Here is a 26847-nt window from a genome sequence, read left to right as displayed (position 1 = left end):
CGCAATATTTTGAGGTTCATAGCAACTTTTACGACATTACTGTCGCATTATTTTGAGGTTCGGAGCAACACTTACTACATGACTGTCAGCATCACTTTGAGGTTATTCGAAAGTTTCACTCCATTACTGTTAGCATCATCTTGAGTTTATTAGCAATTCTTCCGACATCACTGTCGCAATATTTAAAGGTTCGTAGCAACTTTTACGACATTACTGTCACATTATTTTGAGGTTCGTAGCAACTCTTACTACATGACTGTCAGCATCACTTTGAGGTTATTCGAAACTTTCACTCCATTACTGTTAGCATCATTTTGAGTTCATTAGCAATTCTTCCTACATCACTTTCGCATCATTTTGAGATCATTAGCAATTCTTTTGATATCACTGTCACATTATTTTGAGGTTCGTAGCAACTCTTACTACATTATTGTTGCATTATGTTAAGGTTCGTAGCAACTCTTACTACATTACTGTGAGCATCACTTTGAGTTTATTAGCAACTATCACTACATTACTGTTATCATCATTTTGAGTTTATGAGCAATTCTCACGACATCACTGTAGCATTGAATTGAGTTCATTAGCAACTCTTACTAAATGACTGTCAGCATCACTTTGAGGTTGTTCGAAACACTTACTACATTACTGTAAGCATCACTGAGTTTCTTAGCAACTATAACTACATTACTGTTAGCATCATCTTGAGTTCATTAGCAATTCTTCCGACATCACTGTCGCAATATTTAAAGGTTCGTAGCAACTTTTACTACATTACTGTCGCATTATTTTCAGGTTCGTAGCAACACTTACTACATGACTGTCAGCATCACTTTGAGGTTATTCGAAAGTTTCACTCCATTACTGTTAGCATCATTTTGAGTTCATTAGCAATTCTTACTACATCACTTTCGCATCATTTTGAGATGATTAGCAATTCTTTTGATATCAGTGTCACATTATTTTGAGGTTCGTAGCAACTCTTACTACATTATTGTTGCATTATGTTAAGGTTCGTAGCAACTCTTACTACATTACTGTGAGCATCACTTTGAGTTTATTAGCAACTATCACTCCATTACTGTTATCATCATTTTGAGTTTATGAGCAATTCTCACGACATCACTGTAGCATTGAATTGAGTTCATTAGCAACTCTTACTAAATGACTGTCAGCATCACTTTGAGGTTGTTCGAAACACTTACTACATTACTGTAAGCAACACTGACTTGATTAGAAACTCTTACTACATGACTGTCAGCATCTCTTTGAGGTTATTCGAAACTTTCACTCTATTACTGTTAGCATCATTTTGAGTTCATGAGCAATTCTTACTAAATCACTGTCGAATCATTTTGAGATCATTAGCAATTCTTCCGACATCACTGTAGCATTGAATTGAGTTCATTCGCAACTCTTACTAAATGACTGTCAGCATCACTTTGAGGTTGTTTGAAACTCTTACTACATTACTGTAAGCATCACTGAGTTTCTTAGCAACTATCACTGCATTACTTTTAGCATCATCTTGAGTTCATTAGCAATTCTTCTGACGTCACTGTTAGCATCATTTTGAGATCATTACCAATTCTTCTGACATCACTGTAGCATTATTTTGAGGTTCGTAGCAACACTTACTACATGACTGTTAGCATCACTTTGAGGTTATTCGAAAGTTTCACTCCATTTCTGTTAGCATCATTTTGAGTTCATTAGCAATTCTTACTACATCACTGTCGCAATATTTTGAGATCATTAGCAATTTTTCTGACATTACTGTCGCATTATTTTGAGGTTTGTAGCAACTCTTAGAACAGGACTGTCAGCATCACTTTGAGGTCATTCGAAACGTTCACTCCATGACTGTTAGCATCATTTTGAGTTCATTAGCAATTCTTACTAAATCACTGTCGCATCATTTTGAGATCATTAGCAATTCTTCTGACATCACTGTCACATTATTTTGAGGTTCGTAGCAACTCTTCCTACATTATTGTCTGCATCACTTTGAGTTTATTAGCAACTATCACTACATTACTGTGAGCATCATTTTGAGTTTGAGCAATTCTCACGACATCACTGTAGCATTGAATTGAGTTTATTAGCAACTCTTACTAAATGACTGTCAGCATCACTTTGAGGTTGTTCGAAACTCTTACTACATTACTGTAAGCATCACTGACTTGATTAGCAACTACCACTACATTACTGTTAGCATCATTTTAAGTTCATGAGCAATTCTTCCGACATCACTGTCGCAATATTTTGAGGTTTGTAGCAACTCTTACTACATGACTGTCAGCATCACTTTGAGGTTGTTCGAAACTCTTACTACATTACTGTAAGCATCACTGACTTGATTAGCAACTACCACTACATTACTGTTAGCATCATTTTAAGTTCATGAGGAATTCTTCCGACATCACTGTCGCAATATTTTGAGGTTTGTAGCAACTCTTACTACATGACTGTCAGCATCACTTTGAGGTTATTCGAAACACTTACTACATTACTTTAAGCATCACTGAGTTGATTAGCAACTATCACTACATTACTGTTAGCATCATTTTGAGTTCATTAGCAATTCTTCCGACATCACTGTCGCAATATTTTGAGGTTCGTAGCAACTCTTACTACATTACTGTCGCATTATTTTGAGGTTCATAGCAACACTTACTACATGACTGTAAGCATCACTTTGAGGTTATTCGAAACGTCCACTCCATTATTGTTAGCATCATTTTGAGTTCATTAGCAATTCTTACGACATCACTGTCGCATCATTTTGAGATCATTAGCAATTCTTCTGACATTACTGTCGCATTATTTTGAGGTTTGTAGCAACACTTACTACATGACTGTAAGCATCACTTTGAGGTTATTCAAAAGTTTCACTCCATTACTGTTAGCATCATTTTGAGTTCATTAGCAATTCTTACTACATCACTGTCGCATCATTTTGAGATCATTAGCAATTCTTCCGACATCACTGTTGCAATATTTTGAGGTTCGTAGCAACTCTTACTACATTATTGTTGCATTATTTTAAGGTTCGTAGCAACTCTTCCTACATTACTGTCAGCATCACTTTGAGTTCATTAGCAACTATCACTACATTACTGTTAGCATCATTTTGAGTGGTTGAGCAATTCTCACGACATCACTGTAGCATTAAATTGAGTTCATTAGCAACTCTTACTAAATGACTGTCAGCATCACTTTGAGGTTGTTCGAAACTCTTACTACATTACTGTAAGCATCACTGAGTTTCTTAGCAACTATCACTACATTACTGTTAGCATCATTTTAAGTTCATGAGCAATTCTTCCGACATCACTGTCGCAATATTTTGAGGTTCGTAGCAACTCTTACTACATGACTGTCAGCATCACTTTGAGGTTATTCGAAACACTTACTACATTACTGTAAGCATCACTGAGTTGATTAGCAACTATCACTACATTACTGTTAGCATCATTTTGAGTTCATTAGCAATTCTTCCGACATCACTGTCGCAATATTTTGAGGTTCGTAGCAACACTTACTACATGACTGTAAGCATCACTTTGAGGTTATTCGAAAGTTTCACTCCATTACTGTTAGCATCATTTTGAGTTCATTAGCAATTCTCACTACATCACTGTCGCATCATTTTGAGATCATTAGCAATTCTTCCGACATCACTGCCGCAATATTTTGAGGTTCGTAGCAACTCTTACTACATTATTGTTGCATTATTTTAAGGTTCGTAGCAATTCTTACTACATCACTGTCGCATAATTTTGAGATAATTAGCAATTCTTCTTACATCGCTGTCACATTATTTTGAGGTTCATCGCAACTCTTACTACATTACTGTCAGCATCACTTTGAGTTTTTTAGCAACTATCACTACATTACTGTTAGCATCATTTTAGGTTCATGAGCAATTCTCACTACATTACTGGGGCATTGAATTTCAGTTCATTAGCAACTCTTACTAAATGACTGTCAGCATCACTTTGAGGTTGTTTGAAACTCTTACTACATTACTGTAAGCATCACTGAGTTTCTTAGCAACTATCACTACATTACTGTTCGCATTATTTTGAGTTTTTGAGCAATTCTCACGACATCACTGTCACAATATTTTGAGGTTCGGAGCAACTCTTAGTACATGACTGTCAGCATCACTTTGAGGTTATTCGAAACACTTACTACATTACTGTAAGCATCACTGAGTTGATTAGCAACTATCACTACATTACTGTTAGCATCATTTTGAGTTCATTAGCAATTCTTCCGACATCACTGTCGCAATATTTTGTGATCAATATTTTGAGGTTCGTAGCAACACTTACTACATGACTGTCAGCATCAATTTGAGGTTATTTTGAAAGTTTCACTCCATTACTGTTAGCATCATTTTGAGTTCATTAGCAATTCTTACTACATCACTGTCGCATCATTTTGAGATCATTAGCAATTCTTCTGACATTACTGTCGCATTATTTTGAGGTTTGTAGCAACTCTTAGTACATGACTGTCAGCATCACTTTGAGGTTATTAGCAACTATCACTCCATGACTGTTAGCATCATTTTGAGTTCATTAGCAATTCTTACTAAATCACTGTCGCATCATTTTGAGATCATTAGCAATTCTTCTGACATCACTGTCACATTATTTTGAGGTTCGTAGCATTTCTTAGAACAGGACTGTCAGCATCACTTTGAGGTTATTCGAAACGTTCACTCCATGACTGTTAGCATCATTTTGAGTTCATTAGCAATTCTTACTAAATCACTGTCGCATCATTTTGAGATCATTAGCAATTCTTCTGACATTACTGTCGCATTATTTTGAGGTTCGTAGCAATTCTTAGAACAGGACTGTCAGCATCACTTTGAGGTTATTCGAAACGTTCACTCCATTACTGTTAGCATCATTTTGAGTTCATTAGCAATTCTTACTAAATCACTGTCGCATCATTTTGAGATCATTAGCAATTCTTCTGACATCACTGTCACATTATTTTGAGGTTCGTAGCAACTCTTCCTACATTATTGTCAGCATCACTTTGAGTTTATTAGCAACTATCACTACATTACTGTTAGCATCATTTTGAGTTTGAGCAATTCTCACGACATCACTGTAGCATTGAATTGTGTTCATTAGCAACTCTTACTAAATGACTGTCAGCATCACTTTGAGGTTGTTCGAAACTCTTCCTACATTACTGTAAGCATCACTGACTTGATTAGCAACTACCACTACATTACTGTTAGCATCATTTTAAGTTCATGAGCAATTCTTCCGACATCACTGTCGCAATATTTTGAGGTTTGTAGCAACTCTTACTACATGACTGTCAGCATCACTTTGAGGTTATTCGAAACTTTCACTACATTACTGTTAGCATCACTGAGTTTATTAGCAACTATCACTACATTACTGTTAGCAACAGTTTGAGTTCATTAGCAATTCTTCCGACATCACTGTAGCATTATTTTGTGGTTAGTAGCAACTCTTACTGCACGACTGTCAGCATCACTTTGAGTTTATTAGCAACTATCACTATATTACTGTTGCATAATTTTGAGTTCATTAGCAATTCTTTTGACATCACTGTCGCATCATTTTGAGATCATTAGCAATTCTTCCGACATCACTGTAGCATTATTTTAAGGTTCGTAGCAACTCTTACTACATTACTGTAAGCATCACTGAGTTTATTAGCAACTATCTCTACATTACTGTTAGCATCATTTTGAGGTTAGAAGCAACTGTTACTACATGACTGTCAGCATCAGTTTGAGGTTGTTCGAAACTCTTACTACATTACTGTAAGCATCACTGAGTTTCTTAGCAACTATCACTACATTACTGTTAGCATCATTTTGAGTTCATTAGCAATTATTCCGATATCACTGTCGCAATATTTTGAGGTTCGTAGCAACTTTTACTACATTACTGTCGCATTCTTTTTAGGTTCGTAGCAACACTTACTACATGACTGTCAGCATCACTTTGAGGTTATTCGAAAGTTTCACTCCATTACTCCTAGCATCATTTTGAGTTCATTAGCAATTCTTACTGCATCACTGTCGCATAATTTTGAGATCATTAGCAATTCTTCTGACATCACTGTCACATTATTTTGAGGTTCGTAGCAACTCTTCCTACATTATTGTCAGCATCACTTTGAGTTTATTAGCAACTATCACTACATTACTGTTAGCATCATTTTGAGTTTGAGCAATTCTCACGACATCACTGTAGCATTGAATTGAGTTTATTAGCAACTCTTACTAAATGACTGTCAGCATCACTTTGAGGTTGTTCGAAACTCTTACTACATTACTGTAAGCATCACTGACTTGATTAGCAACTACCACTACATTACTGTTAGCATCATTTTAAGTTCATGAGGAATTCTTCCGACATCACTGTCGCAATATTTTGAGGTTTGTAGCAACTCTTACTACATGACTGTCAGCATCACTTTGAGGTTATTCGAAACACTTACTACATTACTTTAAGCATCACTGAGTTGATTAGCAACTATCACTACATTACTGTTAGCATCATTTTGAGTTCATTAGCAATTCTTCCGACATCACTGTCGCAATATTTTGAGGTTCGTAGCAACTTTTACTACATTACTGTCGCATTATTTTGAGGTTCATAGCAACACTTACTACATGACTGTAAGCATCACTTTGAGGTTATTCGAAACGTCCACTCCATTATTGTTAGCATCATTTTGAGTTCATTAGCAATTCTTACGACATCACTGTCGCATCATTTTGAGATCATTAGCAATTCTTCTGACATTACTGTCGCATTATTTTGAGGTTTGTAGCAACACTTACTACATGACTGTAAGCATCACTTTGAGGTTATTCAAAAGTTTCACTCCATTACTGTTAGCATCATTTTGAGATCATTAGCAATTCTTACTACATCACTGTCGCATCATTTTGAGATCATTAGCAATTCTTCCGACATCACTGTTGCAATATTTTGAGGTTCGTAGCAACTCTTACTACATTATTGTTGCATTATTTTAAGGTTCGTAGCAACTCTTCCTACATTACTGTCAGCATCACTTTGAGTTCATTAGCAACTATCACTACATTACTGTTAGCATCATTTTGAGTGGTTGAGCAATTCTCACGACATCACTGTAGCATTAAATTGAGTTCATTAGCAACTCTTACTAAATGACTGTCAGCATCACTTTGAGGTTGTTCGAAACTCTTACTACATTACTGTAAGCATCACTGAGTTTCTTAGCAACTATCACTACATTACTGTTAGCATCATTTTAAGTTCATGAGCAATTCTTCCGACATCACTGTCGCAATATTTTGAGGTTCGTAGCAACTCTTACTACATGACTGTCAGCATCACTTTGAGGTTATTCGAAACACTTACTACATTACTGTAAGCATCACTGAGTTGATTAGCAACTATCACTACATTACTGTTAGCATCATTTTGAGTTCATTAGCAATTCTTCCGACATCACTGTCGCAATATTTTGAGGTTCGTAGCAACACTTACTACATGACTGTAAGCATCACTTTGAGGTTATTCGAAAGTTTCACTCCATTACTGTTAGCATCATTTTGAGTTCATTAGCAATTCTTACTACATCACTGTCGCATCATTTTGAGATCATTAGCAATTCTTCCGACATCACTGCCGCAATATTTTGAGGTTCGTAGCAACTCTTACTACATTATTGTTGCATTATTTTAAGGTTCGTAGCAATTCTTACTACATCACTGTCGCATAATTTTGAGATAATTAGCAATTCTTCTGACATCGCTGTCACATTATTTTGAGGTTCATAGCAACTCTTTCTACATTACTGTCAGCATCACTTTGAGTTTTTTAGCAACTATCACTACATTACTGTTAGCATCATTTTAGGTTTATGAGCAATTCTCACTACATTACTGGGGCATTGAATTTCAGTTCATTAGCAACTCTTACTAAATGACTGTCAGCATCACTTTGAGGTTGTTTGAAACTCTTACTACATTACTGTAAGCATCACTGAGTTTCTTAGCAACTATCACTACATTACTGTTCGCATTATTTTGAGTTTTTGAGCAATTCTCACGACATCACTGTCGCATCATTTTGAGTTCATTAGCAATTCTTCCGACATCACTGTCACAATATTTTGAGGTTCGGAGCAACTCTTAGTACATGACTGTCAGCATCACTTTGAGGTTATTCGAAACACTTACTACATTACTGTAAGCATCACTGAGTTGATTAGCAACTATCACTACATTACTGTTAGCATCATTTTGAGTTCATTAGCAATTCTTCCGACATCACTGTCGCAATATTTTGTGATCAATATTTTGAGGTTCGTAGCAACACTTACTACATGACTGTCAGCATCAATTTGAGGTTATTTTGAAAGTTTCACTCCATTACTGTTAGCATCATTTTGAGTTCATTAGCAATTCTTACTACATCACTGTCGCATCATTTTGAGATCATTAGCAATTCTTCTGACATTACTGTCGCATTATTTTGAGGTTTGTAGCAACTCTTAGTACATGACTGTCAGCATCACTTTGAGGTTATTAGCAACTATCACTCCATGACTGTTAGCATCATTTTGAGTTCATTAGCAATTCTTACTAAATCACTGTCGCATCATTTTGAGATCATTAGCAATTCTTCTGACATCACTGTCACATTATTTTGACGTTCGTAGCAATTCTTAGAACAGGACTGTCAGCATCACTTTGAGGTTATTCGAAACGTTCACTCCATGACTGTTAGCATCATTTTGAGTTCATTAGCAATTCTTACTAAATCACTGTCGCATCATTTTGAGATCATTCGCAATTCTTCTGACATTACTGTCGCATTATTTTGAGGTTCGTAGCAATTCTTAGAACAGGACTGTCAGCATCACTTTGAGGTTATTCGAAACGTTCACTCCATTACTGTTAGCATCATTTTGAGTTCATTAGCAATTCTTACTAAATCACTGTCGCATCATTTTGAGATCATTAGCAATTCTTCTGACATCACTGTAGCATTATTTTAAGGTTCGTAGCAACTCTTACTACATTACTGTAAGCATCACTGAGTTTATTAGCAACTATCTCTACATTACTGTTAGCATCATTTTGAGGTTAGAAGCAACTGTTACTACATGACTGTCAGCATCAGTTTGAGGTTGTTCGAAACTCTTACTACATTACTGTAAGCATCACTGAGTTTCTTAGCAACTATCACTACATTACTGTTAGCATCATTTTGAGTTCATTAGCAATTATTCCGATATCACTGTCGCAATATTTTGAGGTTCGTAGCAACTTTTACTACATTACTGTCGCATTCTTTTTAGGTTCGTAGCAACACTTACTACATGACTGTCAGCATCACTTTGAGGTTATTCGAAAGTTTCACTCCATTACTCCTAGCATCATTTTGAGTTCATTAGCAATTCTTACTGCATCACTGTCGCATAATTTTGAGATCATTAGCAATTCTTCTGACATCACTGTCACATTATTTTGAGGTTCGTAGCAACTCTTCCTACATTATTGTCAGCATCACTTTGAGTTTATTAGCAACTATCACGACATTACTGTTAGCATCATTTTGAGTTTGAGCAATTCTCACGACATCACTGTAGCATTGAATTGAGTTTATTAGCAACTCTTACTAAATGACTGTCAGCATCACTTTGAGGTTGTTCGAAACTCTTACTACATTACTGTAAGCATCACTGACTTGATTAGCAACTACCACTACATTACTGTTAGCATCATTTTAAGTTCATGAGGAATTCTTCCGACATCACTGTCGCAATATTTTGAGGTTTGTAGCAACTCTTACTACATGACTGTCAGCATCACTTTGAGGTTATTCGAAACACTTACTACATTACTTTAAGCATCACTGAGTTGATTAGCAACTATCACTACATTACTGTTAGCATCATTTTGAGTTCATTAGCAATTCTTCCGACATCACTGTCGCAATATTTTGAGGTTCGTAGCAACTTTTACTACATTACTGTCGCATTATTTTGAGGTTCATAGCAACACTTACTACATGACTGTAAGCATCACTTTGAGGTTATTCGAAACGTCCACTCCATTATTGTTAGCATCATTTTGAGTTCATTAGCAATTCTTACGACATCACTGTCGCATCATTTTGAGATCATTAGCAATTCTTCTGACATTACTGTCGCATTATTTTGAGGTTTGTAGCAACACTTACTACATGACTGTAAGCATCACTTTGAGGTTATTCAAAAGTTTCACTCCATTACTGTTAGCATCATTTTGAGTTCATTAGCAATTCTTACTACATCACTGTCGCATCATTTTGAGATCATTAGCAATTCTTCCGACATCACTGTTGCAATATTTTGAGGTTCGTAGCAACTCTTACTACATTATTGTTGCATTATTTTAAGGTTCGTAGCAACTCTTCCTACATTACTGTCAGCATCACTTTGAGTTCATTAGCAACTATCACTACATTACTGTTAGCATCATTTTGAGTGGTTGAGCAATTCTCACGACATCACTGTAGCATTAAATTGAGTTCATTAGCAACTCTTACTAAATGACTGTCAGCATCACTTTGAGGTTGTTCGAAACTCTTACTACATTACTGTAAGCATCACTGAGTTTCTTAGCAACTATCACTACATTACTGTTAGCATCATTTTAAGTTCATGAGCAATTCTTCCGACATCACTGTCGCAATATTTTGAGGTTCGTAGCAACTCTTACTACATGACTGTCAGCATCACTTTGAGGTTATTCGAAACACTTACTACATTACTGTAAGCATCACTGAGTTGATTAGCAACTATCACTACATTACTGTTAGCATCATTTTGAGTTCATTAGCAATTCTTCCGACATCACTGTCGCAATATTTTGAGGTTCGTAGCAACACTTACTACATGACTGTAAGCATCACTTTGAGGTTATTCGAAAGTTTCACTCCATTACTGTTAGCATCATTTTGAGTTCATTAGCAATTCTTACTACATCACTGTCGCATCATTTTGAGATCATTAGCAATTCTTCCGACATCACTGCCGCAATATTTTGAGGTTCGTAGCAACTCTTACTACATTATTGTTGCATTATTTTAAGGTTCGTAGCAATTCTTACTACATCACTGTCGCATAATTTTGAGATAATTAGCAATTCTTCTGACATCGCTGTCACATTATTTTGAGGTTCATAGCAACTCTTACTACATTACTGTCAGCATCACTTTGAGTTTTTTAGCAACTATCACTACATTACTGTTAGCATCATTTTAGGTTTATGAGCAATTCTCACTACATTACTGGGGCATTGAATTTCAGTTCATTAGCAACTCTTACTAAATGACTGTCAGCATCACTTTGAGGTTGTTTGAAACTCTTACTACATTACTGTAAGCATCACTGAGTTTCTTAGCAACTATCACTACATTACTGTTCGCATTATTTTGAGTTTTTGAGCAATTCTCACGACATCACTGTCGCATCATTTTGAGTTCATTAGCAATTCTTCCGACATCACTGTCACAATATTTTGAGGTTCGGAGCAACTCTTAGTACATGACTGTCAGCATCACTTTGAGGTTATTCGAAACACTTACTACATTACTGTAAGCATCACTGAGTTGATTAGCAACTATCACTACATTACTGTTAGCATCATTTTGAGTTCATTAGCAATTCTTCCGACATCACTGTCGCAATATTTTGTGATCAATATTTTGAGGTTCGTAGCAACACTTACTACATGACTGTCAGCATCAATTTGAGGTTATTTTGAAAGTTTCACTCCATTACTGTTAGCATCATTTTGAGTTCATTAGCAATTCTTACTACATCACTGTCGCATCATTTTGAGATCATTAGCAATTCTTCTGACATTACTGTCGCATTATTTTGAGGTTTGTAGCAACTCTTAGTACATGACTGTCAGCATCACTTTGAGGTTATTAGCAACTATCACTCCATGACTGTTAGCATCATTTTGAGTTCATTAGCAATTCTTACTAAATCACTGTCGCATCATTTTGAGATCATTAGCAATTCTTCTGACATCACTGTCACATTATTTTGACGTTCGTAGCAACTCTTACTACATTACTGTCAGCATCACTTTGAGTTTATTAGCAACTATCACTACATTACTGTTAGCATCATTTTGAGTTTGAGCAATTCTCACGACATCACTGTAGCATTGAATTGAGTTCATTAGCAACTCTTACTAAATGACTGTCAGCATCACTTTGAGGTTGTTCGAAACTCTTCCTACATTACTGTAAGCATCACTGACTTGATTAGCAACTACCACTACATTACTGTTAGCATCATTTTAAGTTCATGAGCAATTCTTCCGACATCACTGTCGCAATATTTTGAGGTTTGTAGCAACTCTTACTACATGACTGTCAGCATCACTTTGAGGTTATTCGAAACTTTCACTACATTACTGTTAGCATCACTGAGTTTATTAGCAACTATCACTACATTACTGTTAGCAACAGTTTGAGTTCATTAGCAATTCTTCCGACATCACTGTAGCATTATTTTGTGGTTAGTAGCAACTCTTACTGCACGACTGTCAGCATCACTTTGAGTTTATTAGCAACTATCACTATATTACTGTTGCATAATTTTGAGTTCATTTGCAATTCTTTTGACATCACTGTCGCATCATTTTGAGATCATTAGCAATTCTTCCGACATCACTGTAGCATTATTTTAAGGTTCGTAGCAACTCTTACTACATTACTGTAAGCATCACTGAGTTTATTAGCAACTATCTCTACATTACTGTTAGCATCATTTTGAGGTTAGAAGCAACTGTTACTACATGACTGTCAGCATCAGTTTGAGGTTGTTCGAAACTCTTACTACATTACTGTAAGCATCACTGAGTTTCTTAGCAACTATCACTACATTACTGTTAGCATCATTTTGAGTTCATTAGCAATTATTCCGATATCACTGTCGCAATATTTTGAGGTTCGTAGCAACTTTTACTACATTACTGTCGCATTATTTTTAGGTTCGTATCAACACTTACTACATGACTGTCAGCATCACTTTGAGGTTATTCGAAACTTTCACTCCATGACTGGTAGCATCAGTTTGAGTTCATTAGCAATTCTTACTACATCACTGTCGCAACATTTTGAGATCATTAGCAATTCTTCTGACATCACTGTTGCATTATTTTGAGGTTCGTAGCAACTCTTAGTACATGACTGTCAGCATCACTTTAAGTTTATTAGCAATTCTTACGACATCACTGTAGCATTAAATTGAGGTTAGTAGCAACTCTTACTAAATGACTGTCAGCATCACTTTGAGGTTGTTCCAAACACTTACTACATTACCGTAAGCATCACTGAGTTAATTAGCAACAATCACTACATTACTGTTAGCATCATTTTGAGTTCATTAGCAATTCTTACTCCATCACTGTCGCATCATTTTGAGATCATTCACAATTCTTACGACATCACTGTAACATTAAATTGAGGTTAGTAGCAACTCTTACTTCATGACTGGCAGCATCACTTTGAGGTTTTTCAAAACTCTTACTACATTACTGTCAGCATCACTGAGTTTATTAGCAACTATCACTACATTACTGTTAGCATCATTTTGAGTTCATTAGCAATTCTTCCGACATCACTGTAGCATTATTTTGAGGGTAGTAGCAACTCTTACTACATGACTTTCAGCATCATTTGAAATTGTTCGAAACACTTACTACATTACTGTAAGCCTCACTGAGTTTATTAGCAACTATCACTACATTACTTTTAGCATTATTTTGTGTTCATTAGTAATTCTTATGACATCACTGTCACATCATTTTGAGATCATTAGCAATTCTTCCGACATCACTTTCGCAGGTAAAAGCTCCAATCCTAGCCACTCAGATGCAGCAGCAGAAGAAGCATTCATCCACCCTGACAGTCAGAGCATCAAGTCAAGAAAACATCACCATCTTGTAGTTCCAAACCTCCACCTGTCAGATTCAGCTACTTCTTATTGTGGGACTTTAAACTTGAACACAATGGAATTTGGACAAGGAGTTTTCCTTCAAGTCCAAACATCATCGTCCAGCCTCCAACCAGAGGTCCATCAGTTATCATGGAGCCACAGGTGGAGTCTGGATTTTTTTCTAGAATGAGACGGCAATGACAGTCCTGCCAAGTGACATCACTGACATGACTGGATGACTTCAGTCATGTGACTGGATGACTTCAGTCACGTGACTGGATGACTTCAATCACCTGACTGGATGACAGTGTAGATGCCAATGTAGAGGTTGGGGAAATAGTCTCTGAGAATCCAGCTTGAACCCACAGCCTCCTTGTTTTCCAAAAACCCAAACAGCGACCATCAGTCTCCCTCCAATCCTGTACTTGGGTAAACAACAAAAACAGAGTAAAAGTCTCTGGCAACATATTTGTTTCCTGAAGGGTTTCTTCATGTATGTGTGGTGTACCTGCTTTCCCAGAGGACTGCCATCTTTGTTCTGTGGGCTGACATGTTTTAGTGTCAGCACAGGTCTTGGCGCTGAGACTGAACTCTCATTCTCCTCCAAGTATTATTTCCACCTCACACTCCTGCATATATTCAAGTGAACAGGGAACACAAATTTATGCTCAACTTCTCCTGTGTATTCATCCACAGTCACTAAACAACAACCAAACCAAACAAAAGAGGGTTTGCTAGCATGGCGATCAGCTGTAGTTCACCATCTTATCCAGGTCACATGACTCAGGAGTGGCGTGGCCATCTGGCAACCAAAGGGTGGCTGGTTTGATCCTCACTTTCTCCAGTGACCATGTCAAAGTGTCGTTGAGTAAGAGACTGAACCCCTAAATACTTCTGATGAGTAGGTTGGCTCCTTGCATGGCAGCCTTCAGCATCAGTGTGTGAGTGTGTGTGAATGAGAGGACATTGTTCAGCTCCTTGAGTGCTGCTGAGGTAGAAAGGCTCTGTACAAACTGAGTCCTTTTACCATTTCTTTCCTGCTTCTAGCAGCGCTGTTGTCACTTCCTGTGACCGTGGGAGGGAAGGAGTCCCCCTTCAGAATCAGTTTGATATCATGATGTTACTTCCTCTTCAACATGCCTTTAGCAGACCAACTCAGAGAGCAGCACAGTGAGGTAGTGTGGCCGAGCGGTCTAAGGTGCTGGATTAAGGCTCCAGTCTCTGAAGAGGTGTGGGTTCAAATCCCACCACTGCCATCATGTCACTGGAGAGGTGTGGAAGTTCTCTGACTGCCTCTCCTCTCTCTTTCACTGATAGCTTCAAACCTGTGACCAAAAGAAGAATCCTCCTCTGAGTCCACAGACCTGAGCATCGCTGCTCTGACTACCAGGTTACCTCCTGGTTATCAGGGTGAAGTCATGGTGAGGTAGTCAGTTGTTCCTTTGTTTTTTGACAGAGGCTTCATTGTGAATTAAATAATTTTAATTCTTTACTTGAAGTTTCACGCTGTTTCGATTGAAAAAGGCCAGTTCCTGGAGAAGATCTTCTAGGGGTCCAGGTTAAAGCGTTGCCCCAGCTGGCACCAGGCGCTGACCCAGGTCCTGCATGAGAGATACTGTCAGTTCTGTTCTGCCCTGCTCACAACCACAGGCTGGTGTTGAGGCCTGCAGCAACCAGGGCCCTAGTCACCAAGAGTATAAAGGCTGGTCATTGTGGCAGTGGGAGGAGTCAAAATGAAGACAGACCAATGTGAGCAGGACGTTACTGGAGAAGTCAGAAGAACTTGACCATGTTTCCTACAGTACCCAGGAGGCCTGGTAGTTGTTGAAGGAAGCTCTACTTTTGAACACTTCTACTTTTGATGATGACAGTTTGTTCAACACTAAACTTCATCCAGTACCATGTTGTCAAACACTGGAACCTCCACAGCACCTGAACAGGGACTTGAACCCTGGACCCTCAGATTAAAAGTCTGATGCTCTACCCTCTGAGCTCCTCAGGCTCTTTCTACAGCATTGAGACAGGAACAGAAACACCTGTGAAGGTCAAACTGCTGCTTTCTTGACTTGTTCAGTCCTCCATGTTGAAGTCCACCAGGCTTTTGATTGGCTCTGATTCTCTGTGGCAAAATCCAACAAGAGGCTCCAAAAATGTCCTGAATGTCACAAGAATGCACAGGACAAGATGTTAGTTTCCTTCATGTCTGCAGTTCCTCCACTGGAAAGTAAAGTCAATGCTGCTCCTCTGCTGAAACCTGGGATCGGACCAGGGACCTTTAGATCTTCAGTCTAAGGCTCTTCCAACTGAGCTGGTTCAGTTCTGAGGGAGGGCCCTGCTTCTCTTATTTATAATCTCTTCCACTCTCACTGGACCTTAGAGAGGATTGGAGCTTCTGAAGTCCTGACACATTGAACAGTTCTCCAGGACCATTTTTGATGGATGTCTGGATCACACCAGCCTTTTTTGTTTGTCTTCTTGCACCACTGTGCCGCCCCTACTAGTCGTCTACATATCAGTGTTCTCAGTATTGCACGAACATTCACATCAGTATTGTGCTAATATTTTATTTCCTGGCTCTTCAATCCTCCTATTATGAAGTTGATTGCTTCAGCGACCAGGAGACGTTATCATTGGCAGCTAGTTTGCTATTATTGCTGCTGCTGTTGTTGGTTGTGTGTCTGTCTTCCATCCCCCTGTCCCTCTGTCTTTCTCTCTGCTTGTCTTTCACCCTCATCTTGTTCCCATCTTTTTGTCATTCTCTCCCTCCTTTCTCTCTGTCTTTTGTCTTTTCTTCTCTTTGTTTGTCTTCTGCTGTCTGTCCTGTCCTGCTCTCTTTCAACAACCAACCAGTCAAACCAGACGTCTGGTTAAAAAAATATGATAAAAGAACTCTTGGTTTGATTTGGCTTGAGACATGAAGAAGATAGGATTGTTTTCCTTTCATTTTAGAAGCTTTTCCAGATTCATGAAAAGATCATCAATCAGTGCAGTATTTCAGACAGACTTCTGGTCCGTGAGGACGAGGAATCCAGCACAGATCCACAGAACTCCAACTGCCATCTTTGATGGTTCCTTTACAGTCTGTAGGGTGGAGAGATCCTCCTGAGTCTGGCTTGGAATGTTTTTCTGTGGATGTGTTGGCCCTGTGATGGACTGGTGACCTGTCAAGGGTGAACACGGCCTGTCGCCCAAAAGCTGCTGGGATAGGCTCCACCCCCTCCATGACCCTGAACAGGATAAGCAGAAGACAATGGACAGAAGTCCTGACACATTGAACAGTTCTCCAGGACCATTTTTGATGAAGGTCTGGATCACACCAGCCTTTTTTGTTTGTCTTCTTCCAGTGTCCTCAACATTGTGTGAGCCAATAATTCCACATCTGTACCAGACACACCTCTGGTTGGTGGGTTTATGGATCTTTCTGTTCTAACAGTGTCTTTTATCTTGCTTTTATCTTTTCTTTGTATCTGCATTCTGTGGTGCACGGTGGCTCTGGAACTAACTAACTAACTATTGTCACTGTACCCCCCCCCCCCCCCCCGTACAACGAAAATAAAAGATTCTGATTCCGATTCTGACACACACACACACACACACACACACACACACACACACACACACACACACGTGTATCAACATGATGTTCCGAATGTTTCACTGTCTGTGGTTGTCCAGCTCTCCTTGCCTCTTCACTGTCATTGTCAGAACTCGGAGCAGTCTTCCTCTCCAGGTGATGTCTCTGAGTGATGATGATTGCTGTCTGTTCAACCAGCTTCATTTGTTGATATCTGAGAAGGACTGAAGACAGCAAAGTGTGCTGATTGGCCAACAACCCCTCACAGGTCAAAGGTCACTGCTCTGAGGCGGACCAGTTTACTGTAACAGTGGTGGCACCATCCACTGCTGGCGCTCTCTTCAGTGCTTCTTGTTTCTGCCCTTTGTGTGTGAGCTCCTAGAGCAGCTGGTCCGGCTCCCCCCCCCCCTTTTCTTTTCTATTCCTCTAATTTATTTTTTGATTTTCTATTTTTGTAATTCATCATCGATCTCGGCTCACGGTCGCTACACTCTTGACCTCCTGTGAGCCTTGAAGAGAGAGAAGCCACCTTTGTGTCGGAGAAGAGCAGCTTAGTCCAGGCAGCCAGCAGCCTGAGACCAGAGGGTAGCCAATCAACGCGCTTCCCTTCTTCATCGAGCGAATCTCAGCGGGAGCCACGGTCGACGAGGTGGAGGCTTTGGAGGCCGTCCTCCCACCAGTTCGTTGGAGAGGCGTCGTACATCGATGGGAGAATCCAGCTGAGAACGTAAGCCGGTTACGTTGGTTTTCACCGATTCAGGCCTGGACTCCTGTCTCGCTGCCAAACTCCGCCTGACTCCGTAGAGCTGGTCAGCCTCCACTCAGTCCTCTTCATTTGGTTGGAGGTCACCATCGTTCATCCTACACACCTTTCCACCTGCCTCTTAGCCGTCTACTTGAAGCTCAGATAAATCCAGGCTAATTCATACCTGCTACTCAATATGGGCCTTAATTACTCTGCTGGAATTATCACTCTGTCTTAAGGGTTTTCTTCATTGTATTAAATCCTCTTTAATTTCCAAGAAGTCTTCCAACTCATTCATTCATGCAAGCCACTGATCCACAAGACCTCATTGATGAGCTTCAACCTGAGACTGACTGTTTCTCGTTGGACGAGACACCCATTCAATGAGACTCATTGTCAGTCCATTGAAATCTACTGGTGTTCCTGGTGAGTTGATTTAACAACATGAGCTGACAGAATCTACGTTCAGGTAGGAACCACCACATCCAGGGGTCTGGACCTTTGAGCAGGCAGAGCCATCAAAGTAGCAGACAAAGCTAGCAGACATTAGCATTGAGAAGAAACTGATACCTGAGCCTACTTTTGGGTCTGGACCTTTGAGCAGGCAGAGCCATCAAAGCAGCAGACTAAGCTAGCAGACGTTAGCATTGAGAAGAAACTGATACCTGAGCCTACTTTTGGGTCTGGTCAGGTGATGACACAATAATATGACATCATTGTCAGACTGACGCCTGCTCAACACTGACCAAACGCCGCCCTATTGCATTGTGAGAAATTTCTGCTTGGCTCGCGTACATCAAAACACACAAAGAAATTTCTCCAGAATCAGTATGGATAGTGGATAAAATTGAGTCCACACTGGTTTTTCATTCTGAGTCGGGTGCAGGTGTGGAATTTCAGACACAGTCTGTGTTTGTGTTGTTTATTCAGTGATTTTTCTTACAATTCCCAATCAAAGCCCCACATTGCTAATGAACTCAAAATGATGCTAACAGTAATGTAGTGATAGTTGCTAATAAACTAAGTGATGCTGACAGTAATGTAGTAAGTGTTTCGAACTCCCTCAAAATGATGCTGACAGTAATGTAGTAAGAGTTGCTAATAACCTCAAAATAATGCGACTGTGATGTGGGAAGAATTGCTAATGACCTTAAAATGATGCTTCAGTGATGTAGTAAGAATTGCTAATAAACTCAAAATGATGCTAAGAGTAATGTAGTGATAGTTGCAGCTAAACTCAGTGATGCTTACAGTAATGTAGTAAGTGTTTCGAACTACCTCAAAGTGATGCTGACAGTCATGTACTAAGAGTTGCTACGAACCTCAAAATAATGCGACAGTGATGTTGGAAGAATTGCTAATGATCTCAAAATGATGCGACAGTGATTTAGTAAGAATTGCTAACGAACTCAAAATGACGCTAACAGTAATGGAATGAAAGTTTCGAACAACCTCAAAGTGATGCTGACAGTCATGTCGTAAGAATTGAGAGTCCGGGTTTTCCAAGTTGATCTCCTCCCACGCATGAATTCTCTGGTATCCTTCCACTTACTGCGAAGACGAGCCGTGGATGTATTGTCCTGAGCCCAGGGCTTGTCAGATACCATGACCCTCAACTAAATGTGGCAGAAACCCTGACCTCTTCATTTAGGGCTGGAAGGTGTGAGAGATACTGGGAGCTCATCGAGGCTACGTCCTCCGCGGTCTCCTCAGGCTGGCCAGCAAAAGAGGAGACCGCCAACTGGACGGGACAGGCGGTCACCGTTGTTGTTGCCGCCGTCGTCGGCCTTTCTTTCTTTCTTTCCTTTTTTCACACGATCACAGGGGAGAGCGCGGACGCAGTCCCCCACTGTCAGAAATTATGCAGTTGAGATTCCCACATTTGGGGAATTCACCAGGGTCAGCACAGCCCCAGTGCAATGGCTGAGCCTCACCCGGGGAGAACCACCTTGCTGATCATGGTATCTCCCCTGCCAGGTAAGTATGACTCGCTGAGCTTAGGAACAGACATGAGCTCCAGGGACACAGCCTTCTGACTGACAGGCAGGGAGGCCGACACAGCGCCTGATCTTTCCTACCTTGTGCCAATCTGCCGCGTGCGCAGCCCCCTGTTTCTCACAACGATGCCAGATGTCGGATATCCCAAGCCCGGGAAGCTCGACCGATGCCGTTTTCAAGGCTCACCTTCTCGCTGGGGGCACCAGCGTGGCCTCTAACCGCACGCATCGTGCCCCGCAGTAAAAAAAAACAATCTCCGTCCGCTTTCACCCTTGGATGGAGCGTCGCGACCATGAGAGCTGTCAACGCAAGCGGCCCAATTCCGAAAGACTGAAGGCAGCAAGCTGGGGTTTCACATTTCAACATCAAGTTCACAACCCATCTCTGGGCAAAACAGGCACATTGAAGGTTCAGGTCTTTCAGAGTTCATTCCAAAGCCTTTTGGGAAAGGCTCCGAGAGCAGTGCCGTCAGCGGACCTCCATCCTTATCTGGAGTGCAAACGGAGCCACAACTTGACGCCCAGCGGCAGCGCGGGCGGAAATCCAGCCCCGGCCTCATGTGCAGCACTCGAGAGTTGGCCTGAAGAGCACGGGATTTGCTCCTGACAAAAGGGGAGGGGCCCGCACTGTTCCTGGAAGGCCATTGCGGCCGCAGGCTGAGGAAAAGCTGCAGTGCAGGAGGAGAACCCTGGTCCGGCTTTGGGTGGAGCAGGTGAGGGAGTGCCTGGCGGAGGCTTGTTTTATTTCCGACGAGAAATGCGGGGCATTGCACCACTCCTGGAAACACTGCAATACCAGGTTGATGCGTGGAAAGGACGGAGCAAGCTCCCGTTCCATCTCCCTGTTCCAAAAAGCAATTTAATATATGGTTCCCGGATAGGGAACGTACCAGATATTAAACTGATAAGAACAGATACTACACTTGATCTTAGCCAAAAGGCCGAGAAGCGATGCCTGTCAGCCACCCGACGTGAGAGCCAGCACCCCCGGTACAGCCAATCCCGGCCGCGGCTGTGGGCAGGAACTGCAACATTTTGGGTGGCGACACAAAATGCAGTGCCATAAACACTACATCTGGCACACTGGTTGTCCCCACTGCTATCCAAAGCAAAGGCAATCGGTGCCTTCACCCCGCTATGCTAGTGGGGCGACTCAAAGTAAAACAAAGCGGTGTTCAAAGCCACAAGCCAGCGACTCATCCTGGAGTCGGGGTTTTCCAAGTTGATCTCCTCCCACGCATGAATTCTCTGGTATCATTCCACTTACTGCGAAGACGAGCCGTGGATGTATTGTCCTGAGCCCAGGGCTTGTCGGATACCATGACCCTCAACTAAATGTGGGAGAAACACTGCCGTCTTCATTTAGGGCTGGAAGGTGTGAGAGATACTGGGAGCTCATCGAGGCTACGTCCTCCGCGGTCTCCTCAGGCTGGCCAGCACAAGAGGAGACCGCCAACTGGCCGGGACAGGCGGTCACCGTTGTTGTTGTTGCCGCCGTGGTCGGCCTTTCTTTCTTTCTTTCCTTTTTTCACACGATCACAGGGGAGAGCGCGGACGCAGTCCCCCACTGTCAGAAATTATGCAGTTGAGATTCCCACATTTGGGGAATTCACCACGGTATCCAAAGCCCGGGAAGCTCGGCCGATGCCGTTTTCAAGGCTCACCTTCTCGCTCGGTGAACCAGCGTGGCCTCGAACCGCATTAGAATTGCTAATGAACTCAAAATGATGCTAAAAGCAATGTTGTGAAAGTTTCGAATAACCTCAAAGTAATGCTGACAGTCATGTAGTAAGAGTTTCTTTGAACTTCAAAATAATGCGACAATGATGTCGGAAGAATTGCTAATAATCTCAAAATAATGCGACAGTGATGTCGTAAGAATTGCTAATAAACTCAAAATGATGCTAACAGTAATCTAGTGAGAGCTGCTAATAACCTCAAAATGATTCTGACAGTAATGTAGTAAGAGCTGCTAATAACGTCAATATAATGCTGCAGTGATGTCGTAAGAATTGCTAATAAACTCAAAATGATGCTAACAGTGATGTCGTGATAGTTGTTAATAAACTCAGTGAAGCTTAAAGTAATGTAGTAAGTGTTTTTAACAACCTCAAAGTGATTCTGACAGTCATGTCGTAAGAGTTAAAAACGAACCTTAAAATAATGCTAACAGTAATTTAGTAAGAGCTGCTATTAACCTCAAAATAATGCGACAGTAATGTAGGAAGAATTGTTAATGAAATCAAAAATGATGCTAACATTAATGTAGTGATAGTTGCTTATAAACTAAAAGTGATGCTTAAAGTAATGTAGTAAGTGTTTCGAACAACCTCAAAGTGATGCTGACAGTCATGTAGTAAGAGTTGCTAACAACCTCAAAATAATGCGACAGTGATGTCAGAAGAATTGGTAATAACCTCAAAATGATGCTGAAAGTGATGTGGTCAGAATTGCTAATGAACTCAAGATGATGCTAACAGTAATGTAGTGATAGTTGCTAATAAACTCATTGGTGCTTAAAGTAATGTAGTAAGAGTTTTTAACAACCTCAAAGTGATGCTGACAGTCATGTAGTAAGAGTTGCTACGAAACTCAAAATAATGCGACAGTGATGTAGTAAAAGTTGCTACGAACCTCAAAATAATGCGACAGTGATGTCGGAAGAATTGATAATGATCTCAAAATTATGCGACAGTGATGTCGTAAGAATTGCAAATAAACTCAAAATGATGCTAACAGTAATGTAGTGATAGTTGCTAATAACCTCAAAATGATGCGACAGTGATGTCGTAAGAATTTCTACTGAACTCAAAATGATGCGACAGTGATGTCGTAAGAATTGCTAATGAACTCAAAATGATGCGACAGTGATGTCAGAAGAATTGCAAATGAACTCAAAATGATGCTGACGGTCATGAAGTGAGAGTTGCTACTATCCTCAAAATGATGCTACAGTGGTGTAGGAAGAGTTGCTACGAACCTTAAAATAATGCGACAGTGATGTTCTAAGAATTTCAAATGAACTCAAAATGATGCTGACGGTAATCTAGTAAGAGTTGCTAAAAAACTCAAAATAATGCGAAAGTGATGTCGTAAGAATTGCTAATAAACTCAAAATAATACTGACATTATTATAGTAAGAGTTGCTACGAACCTCAAAATGATGCTACAGTGATGTAGGAAGAATTGTTAATGAATTAAAGAATGATGCTGATGGTAATGTTGTGAGAGTTGCGAAAAACCTCAATATGATGATTACAATAATGTCGTAAGAATTCCTAATGAACTCAAAATGATGCTACCGTGATGTTCTAAGGATTGCTAATAAACTCAAAATGATGCTAACAGTAATGTAGTGATAGTTGCTAACAAACTCAAAGTGATGCTGACAGTAATGTAGTGAAAGTTTCGAATAACCTCAAAGTGATGCTGACAGTCTTGTAGTAATATTTGCTACGAACCTCAAAATGATGCTACACTGATGTAATTAAAGTTACTAATGATCTCAAAATGATGCTGAGAGTGATGTCGTAAGATTTGCTAATAACCTCAAAAAATGCTACAGTGATGTAGGAAGAGTTGCTAACGACCTCAAAAACAATGCTCCAGGGATGTAGGAAGAGTTGCTAATAACCTCAAAATAATGCGACAGAGATGTCGTAAGAATTGCTAATGAAATCAAAATAATGCTAACAGTAATGCAGTGAAAGATTCGAATAACCTCAATGATAATAATGAACTCAAAATGATGCTGACAGTGATGTAATGAGAGTATCTACTAATTTCAAAAAGATGCGAAAGTGATGTCATGAGAGTTGCTTCTAACCTAATAAATGATGTGAAAGTGATGTGGTGAGAGTTGCTACTATCCTCAAAATGATGCTACAGTGATGTAGTGAGAGTTTCGATGAACCTCAAAATGATGCTCCACTAATGTAGTGAGAGTTGCTTAAAACCTTAAAATGATGCTGACAGTCATGTAGTGAGAGTTGCTCCTATCCTCCAAATGATGCTACAGTGATGTAGTGAGAGTTGCTTAAAATCTCAAAATAATGCGACAGTGATGTGGTGAGATTTGCTTCTGTCACGACCCGGCTCAGAAATCGTGACAGCGAAGGAGGGAGACGCAGACTAAACGTGACACACAACTAATAATTTATTATTAATAACGCAAAATCAACACAAGGCAAACCATAACGTACAGTGGAGTGTGGTTATCAGTAGTGTCAGTGGTGAGTGCGAGTGTGTGCATGAGTGTACAGGGGGTGTATGTGTGCGGTGTGATGGATGCAGAGAACTAAACAAGACATAACTCAAGAAACACAACCATCGCTCCGACGTGGGCCAGGAGGAGTGAGCGAGAGACAACCGGCCAGGTTGGTCGCCTGCTTTATAGCTGGGAGACGCCGGGCCCAGGTGCTCCCAATTAGTCAGCAGCTCCGCCCCATGAAGCTCGAACCTGAGAAGGGAAGGAAGTCAAAAATAATGCAACGCCCCCATGCCCGTGACCATGGGGACGTGACACTACGAACCTCAATATGATGCTCCAGTAATGTAGTGAGAGTTGCTACTAATCTAAGAAATGATGCTCCAGTGATGTAAAAAGAATTGCTACAAACCTAAGAAATGATGCTACAGTGATATAGTGAGAGTTGCTTAAAACCTCAAAATGATGCTACAGTGATGTAGTGAGAGTTGCTAAAAACCTCAAAATGATGCTACAGTGATGTAGTGAGAGTTGCTTCAAACCTTAAAATGATGCTGACAGTCATGAAGTGAGAGTTGCTACTTTCCTCAAAATGATGCTACAGTAATGTGGTGAGAGTTGCTAAAATTCTCAAAATGATGCTTCAGTGATGTGGTGAGAGTTGCTAAAAACCTCAAAATGATGCTACAGTAATGTAGTGAGAGTTGCTTAAAACCTCAAAATGATGCTACAGTAATGTAGTGAGAGTTGCTAAAAACCTCAAAATGATGCTACAGTGATGTAGGAAGAGTTGCGAAAAACCTCAAAATGATGCTACAGTGATGTAGTGAGAGTTGCTACGAACCTCAAAATGACGCTACAGTGATGTGGTGAGAGTTGCGAAAAACCTCAAAATGATGCTACAGTAATGTAGTGAGAGTTGATACAAACCTCAAAATGATGCTACAGTAATGTAGTGAGAGTTGCTACGAACCTCAAAATGATGCCAAAGTGATGGAATGAGACTTGCTACTAACCTAAGAAATGATGCCACAGTGATGTGGTGAGAGTTGCAACTAATCTCAAAATGATGCCAAAGTGATGTCATGAGAGCTGCTACGAACCTCAAAATGATGCCAAAGTCATTTAGTGAGAGTTGCTAAAAACCTAGAAATGATACTGACAGTAATGTAGTGTGAGTTTCTGTGAACTCAAAATAATGCTACAGTGATGTAGTGAGAGTTGCTACCAACCTCAAAATGATGCTGATAGTGATGTAGTGAGAGTTGCTAAAAATCTCAAAATGATGCTATCAGTAATGTTGTGACAGTTGCTAAAAACCTCAAACTGATGCTACAGTGATGTAGTGAGAGTTGCTACTAATCTCAAAATGATGCTGACACTCATGAAGTGGGAGTTTCAAAAATCCTCAAAATGATGCTACAGTGATGTGGTGAGAGTTGCTACTAATCTCAAAATGATGCTGACAGTGATGTAATGAGAGTTGCTACTAACTTAAGAAATGATGCTCCAGTGATGTGGTGAGAGTTGCTAAAAACCTCAAAATGATGATTCCAGTAATGTATTGAGAGTTGCAACTCACCTAAAAATGATGCTGGAGTGATGTAGTGAGAGTTGCTAAAAACCTAAGAAATGATGCTGCAGTGATGTGGTGAGAGTTGCTAAAAACCGCAAGATGATGCAACAGTAATGTCGTGAGAGTTGCTACGATGCTCAAATGATGCTACAGTGATGTAATAAGAATTGCCACTAACCAAACAAATGATGCTACAGTGATGTAGTGAGAGTTGCTACTAACCTCAAAATGATGTTACACTGATGTGGTGAGAGTTCTACGAACCTCAAAATGATGCTCAAGTGATGTAATGACAGTTGCTACTAATTTAAAAATGATGCTAAAGTGATGGAATGAGAGTTGCTCCGAACCTAAGAAATGATGCGACAGTGATGTAGTGAGAGTTACTAGGATGCTCAAAATGATGCTTACAGTTATGTAGTGAGAGTTGCTTAAAACCTAAAAATTGATGCTAAAGTCATGGAGTGAGAGTTGCTACGAACCTCAAAATGATGCAGTGATGAAGTAAGAGTTGACACTATCGTCAAATTGAAGCTTACAGTAATGTAGTGAGAGTTTCTTCTTAACTGAAAATAAAGCTACAGTAATGTAGTGAGAGTTTCTTCTTAACTGAAAATAAAGCTACAGTGATGTAGTGAGAGTTTCTTCTTAACTGAAAATAAAGCTACAGTGATGTAGTGAGAGTTTCTTCTCTCATAAGAAATGATAATCAAGTGATGTAATGAGAGATGCTACGAA

At 39.9% G+C, this 26847-nt stretch overlaps 1 long non-coding RNA gene and 2 other non-coding genes across 4 annotated transcripts in view; 1 reads left to right on the top strand and 2 right to left on the bottom strand.

Annotated features, from left to right (window-relative positions):
* LOC147270346 (uncharacterized) overlaps positions 1–26847 on the top strand; it is a 76633-nt gene that overhangs the window by 31521 nt on the left and 18265 nt on the right. The gene's annotated exons all lie outside the window — the stretch shown is intronic.
* LOC147270348 (U1 spliceosomal RNA) lies at positions 20151–20314 on the bottom strand. Its single transcript, XR_015116884.1, has one exon. It is a non-coding gene; the product is annotated as a U1 spliceosomal RNA (small nuclear RNA).
* On the bottom strand, positions 21089–21279 carry LOC147270347 (U2 spliceosomal RNA). The gene has a single exon (XR_015117088.1). It is a non-coding gene; the product is annotated as a U2 spliceosomal RNA (small nuclear RNA).

The sequence above is a fragment of the Aulostomus chinensis genome, chromosome 1, assembly GCF_037954235.1.
Source record: "Aulostomus chinensis isolate RoL2024-O1b breed Wild chromosome 1, RoL_Achi_v1.0, whole genome shotgun sequence".
Taxonomy (NCBI): domain Eukaryota; kingdom Metazoa; phylum Chordata; class Actinopteri; order Syngnathiformes; family Aulostomidae; genus Aulostomus; species Aulostomus chinensis.
Note: the sequence above shows the minus strand (reverse complement) of the source record. Positions and strands in the feature narration are given on the sequence as shown.